The sequence below is a fragment of the Schistocerca serialis genome, chromosome 1 (assembly GCF_023864345.2).
Source record: "Schistocerca serialis cubense isolate TAMUIC-IGC-003099 chromosome 1, iqSchSeri2.2, whole genome shotgun sequence".
Taxonomy (NCBI): domain Eukaryota; kingdom Metazoa; phylum Arthropoda; class Insecta; order Orthoptera; family Acrididae; genus Schistocerca; species Schistocerca serialis.
Genome location: NC_064638.1, coordinates 758,584,695 through 758,594,109, shown reverse-complemented (window position 1 = coordinate 758,594,109; position 9,415 = coordinate 758,584,695). Strand labels below are relative to the sequence as shown.

At 47.6% G+C, this 9,415-nt stretch overlaps 1 pseudogene; it reads left to right on the top strand.

The window, feature by feature from the left end:
* Nucleotides 1-8,026: 8,026 nt before the first annotated feature.
* LOC126425246 (5S ribosomal RNA) lies at nucleotides 8,027-8,144 on the top strand (annotated as a pseudogene).
* The last annotated feature ends 1,271 nt before the right edge of the window (nucleotides 8,145-9,415 follow it).

The window sequence follows — 9,415 nt, the reverse complement described above, 5'->3', positions numbered from 1 at the left end:
TCCTGGTCTGGATTTTCGAAACTGTTGTTTGTCAGACCTCCAGCTCCAGCTCATGCCTTGATTTCTGTGGCCTTCGCTGGAATGTTGCTCCAACGCGATCATTTTGCTCCGACATAGGAAGCCGATCACAACATTTACCTTTGAGACGTAGCCCTTCTTTCGAACACTTCGTACTAGGCATAAGTGGAGACTTTGCTGTGTGGCTCCTGCTGAAAGTGTGAGAAAAGTGCTCGCTGAATAGCAGTATCCCCCATTTCCTAACTGGAGGATGCAAACAATTCGAAGTGTATGAATTGTTGAAAATGTAAGGTTGTTCTGTGCTAACACTCTTTAACTTTATCGTGAAATAAAAACAAAACAAAAATTAAAATACAGATTTTGTGTGATTCTTGAGTTTCTCCCGGCGTATTTGATAGTCAAAATATCCACGGGTATGCTGCCGGTCTATAGTGTCCAACGGGCACAATATTTCGGCGATCAAACATGTCGCCATCATCAGGTGAACTGACGGACTGAGCTCCTGTGAACGTGCCGGCACGGAGATCCGTACGCTATGGCTGCTCAGAGGGAACTGGGTTCGGTCGCGGCGGCGGCCGATTTAAATACCCTCCGCCCGCGGCGCGCTCCCTCCGCCGTCCGCGCCCAGCGCCACGGTCGCGCGGTGGAACAGATTGCGACGGCGTCTGAGATGACGTCGGTGTGATGGCTCTGTCCGCCGTGGTCGTCACAACTATACGTCTGCTCGATTTACTCTTGATTAACCCGATCGCTGGTTCCCAAGCCTTGCTAAGATTATAGCCACAGTCACGGTTTATGAGGTCGTCATTGGTGCGAATTTCGATGGCCTCTCTAACAACGCTGTCCCAGTATCTCGACGTCTGTACCAGAATCCTCGTGCGGTCATACTCCATGGCGTGATTTTCCGACAAACAATGTTCAGCGACCGCCGACTTGCTCGGATACATCAGTCGAGTGTGCCTCTGGTGTTCACGGCATCGATCCTCGACGGTACGCATCGTCTGACCAATATACGACTTGCCACATTGACACGGAATCTGGTACACGCCAGCCTTCCTCAAACCGAGGTCATCTTTGGCGCTCCCCACCAGTGCACGAGTTTTTGGAGGACAAAACACAGTTCCGACCCAGTGTTTCTTCAGAATGCGGGCGATTTTCCCCGAGAGTGCGCCTGTGTATGGAATAAATGCAGTGCCTACCTCCTCCCTCATGACTTCATCCATCTCAACAGGTTGTGCTGCAGTGGTTGGGCGGAGAGCACGTTGAATCTCGGTTTGAGGAAGGCCGGCGTGTACCAGATTCCGTGTCAATGTGGCAAGTCGTATATTGGTCAGACGATGCGTACCGTCGAGGATCGATGCCGTGAACACCAGAGGCACACTCGACTGATGTATCCGAGCAAGTCGGCGGCCGCTGAACATTGTTTGTCGGAAAATCACGCCATGGAGTATGACCGCACGAGGATTCTGGTACAGACGTCGAGATACTGGGACAGCGTTGTTAGAGAGGCCATCGAAATTCGCACCAATGACGACCTCATAAACCGTGACTGTGGCTATAATCTTAGCAAGGCTTGGGAACCAGCGATCGGGTTAATCAAGAGTAAATCGAGCAGACGTATAGTTGTGACGACCACGGCGGACAGAGCCATCACACCGACGTCATCTCAGACGCCGTCGCAATCTGTTCCACCGCGCGACCGTGGCGCTGGGCGCGGACGGCGGAGGGAGCGCGCCGCGGGCGGAGGGTATTTAAATCGGCCGCCGCCGCGACCGAACCCAGTTCCCTCTGAGCAGCCATAGCGTACGGATCTCCGTGCCGGCACGTTCACAGGAGCTCAGTCCGTCAGTTCACCTGATGATGGCGACATGTTTGATCGCCGAAATATTGTGCCCGTTGGACACTATAGACCGGCAGCATACCCGTGGATATTTTGATTACAGAGTTTGTGTTCGAAAGCAAACATCTTTGCTCGTCTGAGAACTCAAATCTTCTGCTGCGCAACATTCAGTGCTGTGCTGCTCCACCCCGGCATCCTTCCCGTGCAATGTGAAATCCTCGCATCCTTCATGACGTACTGCCCCGAATATGGGCGAGACCCCGCTACTAAAGCGTATCCCACTCTCGGACAGTGTCTTGCCTGACGTCGTCCAGTGTTGACAAGGATTCCTGCGGTGAGGCAAAGCAGTTTACATTTGTCGCAAGCATGCTCAAGCGCGAGAAATGCATTCTTGCACATAGAACTCAAAAGGCAGGGTTAATAAAGATGCCCGACTCCAGATACCAGAATCGCTTTTTGGTCGGACGTACATTCGGAAAAGATTCGGAAAACAGAATGTTTCTGCCGGCCGGTGTGACCGAGCGGTTCTAGGCTCTACAGTCTGGAACCGCGCGACCGCTACGGTCGCAGGTTCGAATCCTGCCTTGGGCATGGATGTGCGTGATGTCCATAGGTTAGTTAGGTTTAAGTAGCTCTAAGTTCTAGGGGACTGATGACCTCAGCAGTTAAGTGCTCAGAGCCATTTGAACCATTTGAACAATGTTTCTGTCGCCTTAGTTACCTTGCAATTTGCTAATAACATAAAAATTCGATTAAAGAAAAACAAAACAAAAAAATATGCAGATCATACTGCCTTCGCGAACAGAGCAGCAGGTGCTAAGCACTGTTTGTCCAATATACAGGGAACAAAGATCTGGGAACACCACGAGAAATTCCCGCTTGAACATAAATGCAGATGCTAGCCAAGCATGCAGGTTGCGTTGCTATGTTTCACCACTAACGGCGCCTGTGAAACGTCCTCAATACGTTACAAGCGTCAGTCCTGGTCAGAACAGTATAGTTGTGTGTTCATTATGTCGGAGCTAAGCGAATTCGTCAGTGGGAAAATTGTTGCCGCTGGTATGGTGGCTGCTTCCGTAACCACGGAGGTCGAGGTGTTTGGTGTTTTGACAGGTACCGTATAGGAGATTTATACCGTATAGAGGGAAAACGCAAACTAAAGCGTGAATCGCATCATAGTGACAGACGGCCACTGAGGAGGAGTGTGACGAAAAACAAGAGGACAACAGCTGTAAAAGTCCTGAAGAACTGGATGTCGCTCTCGCAAAATTCTGTCACCACGAAAACAAACGAAGGGAGCTCCAGCAGCAGTGAAGTACAGGATGAGCTGGAATTCCAAAACAACTAATAAGTAATGCAAATACTCGGAACAGGCAAAGGTGGTGCCGAAGCCATGAACCCTGGGCTACGAGGCAATGAAACAATGTCATTTGGTCAGACGGGTCTTGTTTCATTCTGTTTCCAACTTCTGGCCCAGTTTATGTCCCAATAGCGAAAAATGGCGGGGGTTCCGTGATGATGTGGACAGCCATGATATTCCATGGGCCCCATGGTTACACTGCAAAATCGTGTTACCACCAGTGAGTATGTGAGCAGGGAGGTAGCGTTGCTCACGTCCGTAGGTTTAACGTTAAAATGGCCTGCACGTGCCTCCTGGGTGGTGCTAAATGAGCAACAGTGATTACAGGCAGCCAAATTATCCATTGGATCTCCTGGTAATGACATATCAACTAAATAGCAGAAACAGTTCTTTTCAGAGCTCATTAACAAGAAACAATGGACCAACTATCAGACTCCTTCAACTGAATATCGAAAGCATTAGCAGTGCAAAGTGTGATCGATATTCAGGAAACTCACGTTTCCAGCGAAGAAATATTCCGAAGCCGATGTCGAATTCCTGAATATTCTGCACGTAGTTTAACTTACCACGGGGTGTATGGAATTGCTACGTATGTCCGTTACAACATAAACGAAGCTTCACAGATTTCTGTAGGTGTGGAGGCAGATATTCATACAGTTGTCATACAATTACACTGTATTACTATTACAAAAGTCTACAAACCACCCAAAACGACATGGCTCGATTTTGTCCTACACACAGCAGAACGTCGCCATGAACTTTGGAAGTACTCTCAAAATGATGAAAATGGGAACATGCTTGCAGAATCGGTTGGAGAGAATAATCTTCATCTAGTTTTTGATGCCAAAGATCAAGGCACTTTCAGATCTGCTGCGTGGGGCAAGGATTCAAATCCTGACTTACGCTTTGTTAGCTGCAACGAAAGTGGCTTTCCCGTCAACGCCACAAGAAAAGTGATAGATGCCTTTCCTCACAGCCAACATAGGCCTGTAATAATACAAATTGGCCGCACGGTTCTTGTCATACGATCAACCTCGCATGCTCGATGGAATTTCCAGAAAGCTGACTGGACGAAGTTTCCAACGGAACTGGATAAGACCATTCGCTGGATCCCTCCATCACATAAGAACTATCAGCGCTTCATTGGTGCAGTAACAGCAACAGCTAAAAAGTGTGTGCCAAGAGGATACTGAGCTGTGCACGGGTCGTGTTCATGCCATTTATTGTTTGTCATCTTCTATTACCGTTATGCCGCCTCGTTTTCTTATTCCATTTACTGGCGCCACTGACTTCCTACCTCACTTGCCCGTGAGCCGCAGCAGCAGCGCGTATCGATAAGTGCACTGTCGTACCATCTCTGGAGCGACCGATAGTATTTCCGGGTTCTCGTGTGTCTGGCAGTGAGTTGGAGACGGACCAGCAGTGCAGTGGCACACAACAGCAGTGAAGTCGGAGACGGAGCGCCGGTGAGGCGCGGACAGCCAGTGCCCGCCGACCGTTGGCGACACACATGAACTGTCAGAAGGAGGGAGATTAGAGCGGGACGACCGTTGGTTGGTCGTTCGGTTGGTCGTCTCATCAGCCGACATATATTTGGTCCTTTCACCGTTTCCAGTCCTGGGCGGTTGGTCGGTTGGCGTGGAGCAGCGAGGAGGAAGTCTCCGTGGCGCGTGTCTGGCCGGCGCCGCTGGTGGGGTCCGCACGCGGTCGGAGTGTGAGGGGTTGCCGTCGGATTGAGAATTGTTGGGCCAACTGCCTGTCTCACCTAAGCCAGCGTTAGTGTTTGAATTCCAGGCCGACCCTTGGAAACTTCTGAGCGCCGTTTGATGTACTGCCTTTTCTTATTTGTCCTTGCTGTTTGTTTATGTATGGCTTCTAGCCGATTTTAAATTAAAGTTGCTCTTAAGGCGTGAGATTTTTTGGGCCTTCAGCCTGATTTTAAGAAATGTTTTAAGATAAGGCCTTCTCCCTTTTAAATTTAAATTCCTGTTTTGAATCTTAAGTTATTGGCCTTCAGACGATTTTAAATTAAAGTTGTTTTGCCCTTAATGCGTGAGATTGTTTGGACCATCAGCCTAATTTACAGAAATATTTTAGGATAAGGCCTTCTGCCTTTTAAAATACAAAATCTTGTTTTTGAGTCTTAACTGATTGGCCTTCAGCTGGTTTTAAATTAAAGTTGTTCTGCCCTTAAGGCGTGAGATTGAATGGCACATTTAGCCGGGCATTAAGTTCTAAAATTAATGTTTGGCTTTCTCTGTTTTTAATGTTTTCCTTACTCTTGTAATGTTTGTCAATGAATAAAGTAGTACATTCGAGTGCAACTGACAGCCACTCATTTCGGCCCCTTTCCACAAATTAAACTATTTGTCCTGTCCTGCGGGCATAGCAGGGGATATTACTGATGGTAGCAGACACACGACGACCCGGAAATACTATCGGTCGCTCCAGAGATGGTACGACAGTGCACTTATCGATACGCGCTGCTGCTGCCGCTCACAGGCAAGTAAGGCAGGAAGTTAGTGACGCCAGTAAATGGAATAAGAAAACGAGGCGGTAGTACGGTAATAGAAGATGACAAACAATAAATGGCAAGAACACGAGCCGTGTAGAGCAGAGCTCAGATACCGAAAAGAATATGTTCTAGGGTGGAATGACGAAAGTGAAACATTGTACCAACACTTCCAGCAAAGTGGTGACCCAGAGATAGCTTCGGAACTATTGTCCAGCTTGGACATGTTTCGGAGGCAGAAATGGGCAGAAACAGTCGAAAATATGAACTTTACCCACTCAAACAGGGAAGCATGGAGTCTTCTGAGAAGACTGGGAGGAAGTGCACCAGCATGCAGAAAAAATTCTGAAGTAACACCAGACCAAATTGCTTCCCACATCATTAGTACCTCAAGAGTGCCCCCTGACAAGAAACATACAAGACATATCAGGCGACAGCTTCGTGACCTGAAAAAGAAGGCATCTCCCTCATCTGAGTATGACCCATCCCTTCACAGTTCCAGACATTGACTCTGGACTGAAGGACCTCAAACCTCTTAAGGCACCTGGATTCGATGGTATCCATCCAGAATTCCTGATCCATATGGGAGGAAAATCTAAGAAACTGCTGGCAGAATTCTTCACTGACGTCCTGCTGACAGATCAACTTCCAGTAGGGTTTAAAAAAGGCGAAGATAATATCAGTTCTGAAACTTGGCAAACCCAGCAACATGGTAGAAAGCTATCGCCCCATTGTCCTACTTAGCTGCTGCAATAAGCTTTTTGAAAGGCTAGCATATAACAGAATAAGCAGCGCTATCCTGGAGAATGACCCAGTTGATCAGGCAGGCTTCAGACCAGGGCGTAGTTGCTGCGACTAAGTACTGTCTCTCATATCCTTCATAGAGTCAGGATACCAGTGAGGCAGAAAATATCTGTGGCGTTTGTTGATTTAACTGCCGCGTTCGACACTGTGTGGAGGGAAGGCCTTATCTCCGCATCATACCCTGCAGAACAATGGGTCGACTGGTTAACAGCATGCTAAGCGATCAGAAGTTCCCGGTAATCACTGGAAACAACATAAGTAAGGAGAGGAAGCTAAACAACGGATTGCCCCAAGAATCAGTTCTCTCACCATTAGTGTTCAACCTATATCTTATCTGATCTACCTGACTCTTCGTCCAGAAAATTCTGCTATTCTGATGACCTGTCTCTAACTGTACAACACCATGAAATGAAGACAACAGAAGAGATTATAGCCAATGAGCTGTCTGCATAGGACAGTTACTTCAAAATCTAGACAGTCCAACCCAGTGTGAGTGAAACAGAAGTGTGTTGCTTCCATTTAAATAATCGGTTGGCGAACGTAAAACTGGAAGTAAGTTTCAGAGGCAGAATTCTTCGTCATAATTGGAACCCAAAATACCTTGGTGTCATCCTGGACCTTACACTATGCTTCAAACAACACCACCTTACCTTAGCTCAAAAGTTGAGGACTCGAAACAACATCCTCCATAAGCTATGCGGAACTACCTGGATATATTCAGCAACCACCCTCCGATCTGCAGCTCAGTGTTTGGTGTACTCAAGTTCTGAGTATTGTGCACCTGTTTGGATGAACAATCATGATACAAGGCTTGTTGACACCCAGCTGAATACGACAATGCGCATAATATCTCTCGCAATCAGATCTACTCCAGTTTATTGGCTTCCACTATTAACCGGTATAATTCCTCCCGATCTTCGCAGATGTAGTGCCCTTATGAGGAAATTCCACCAGATCTCCAGGAATTCTAACCTATCTGTGCATAGCGACCTGCCACTTTTAAATCGTAAGAGACTGAAATCACGCCATCCAACTCTGTGCGATGCTGCTGACATGGTTGCTAAGGATTTCAAACCCCTTCAAGAATGGAAAGGTCGTTGGGAAGCAGTGACAGACGTGCGCCTGCACATCATCATTCCAGGTGCTAAACCTCCAAGTGGATTCGACCTGTCACGCACGACCTGGACTACCCTCAACAGAATCCTTACCGGCCACGGCCGATGCAAGGATGCTCTCTTTAAGTGGAAGAAGCTGCCTAATCCAGCCTGTGATTGCGGGGCTCCATACCAGACTGTTCACCACATTGTCAGTGAATGCAGGATTCGAGCCTTTCACGGTGCCGAAGAGGACCTCTTGCTAGCAACTCCAGATGCAGTGCGCTGAATTGAAGAACTGGATAGTCAATTGTAAAGCCAAACTTAAGTTTCTTGTGTGTAAATACGTACACATGTATATGTAATTTAATTTTATGATATACCTGTATTAGCCATAAGGCAACAGCCTTGCCACAGTGGATACACCGGTTCATGTGAGATCACCGAAGTTAAGCACTGTCGGGCGTGGCCGCCACTTGGATGGGTGACCATCTGGGCCGCCATGCGCTGTTGCCATTTTTCGGAGTGCACTCAGCCTCGTGATGCCAATTGAGGAGCTACTCAACCGAATAGTAGCGGCTCCGGTCAAAGAAAACCATCATAACGACCGGGAGAGCGGTGAGCTGACCGCACGCCCCTCCTATCCGCATCCTCATCTGAGGATGAGACGGCGGTCGGATGGTCCCGGTGGGCCACATGTGGCCTGATGACGGAGTGCTCTGTATTAGCCATACGCTAAATAAATATGTGAGCATTTTGACTGACCAGGTCCATCACATGGGAAACGTTTGTTCCCTAATAGTGATGCTATGTTGCAGGAAGAATGGTGTAAGATTCCCTCGAAAATCATGCAGGACTCGCATCCATTTGTTCCGAGACAAGTGGGAAGCTGCTTTGAATGTCAAATATTTTCGTACGCAGTATTAGGTTTTTAGTGTTCCCATGTTTTTGTCCACCCTCTGTATCACTCCCCTGTACGTCTTTCCACAATAACACGGAGTCTGTTAAACCCTTGCCTTCCGTCAACCTAGCCCAGTATGGCACTTTCTGATAATGTTCCCGATTTTTTCCGATAGCTCGCCGGCGTACGGCGTGAAGGCAACCAACGACATTGGTAACTGTGTAAACAGCCCGTGATGCTGTCTTCTCGAGCGCTAGTCGTATGGGGCCGTTGAGATCTTGCTTGGCGCTTAGTACGGCCAACACGAGCCCATCGATTCCACATTCTCATGACAGTCGTGGGATCCCACCAAGGCGAACAGCAATACCTCGGAATGATAAACCACTACCGCTGTCGAATTCCGTCACTTGTGAAGCCTGGTAGTCAAGGGAAGGCAGGATGCGGTTACGACTGTCGATGGGGCAGTAATCAGTTACTGTGGGCTGCCTTTGCAGTTACACACAATTTGTTTTAAACTAGTCACTCCAGACTCAACAATAAATAAAATACCACACGTTATTAATGAAGGAATAAACAGCTGTGCAAATAATAGTGTTTTCAGTGAGCTACAATTTAGCAAATCACCATTAAATACAGATACAACAGATAATGTTTTAAAAACAAGCCACTGTGATCTGGGCAGAACGCCTTACACGCCAGGAATGACAACAAATTAAGAATTGTTTAAAACTCGCTGCAACTTACAAATTACAGGTATTGAAACATTAATGGCAAGTCGCCACAAACACAGCAGAAGGCATCAGACGTCAGGAATGGCAGTAAATAAGATTTTAAAGGCTTACTACGTAAATACAAATACCTAATTAGAATTTTAAGGCAGGTGAGC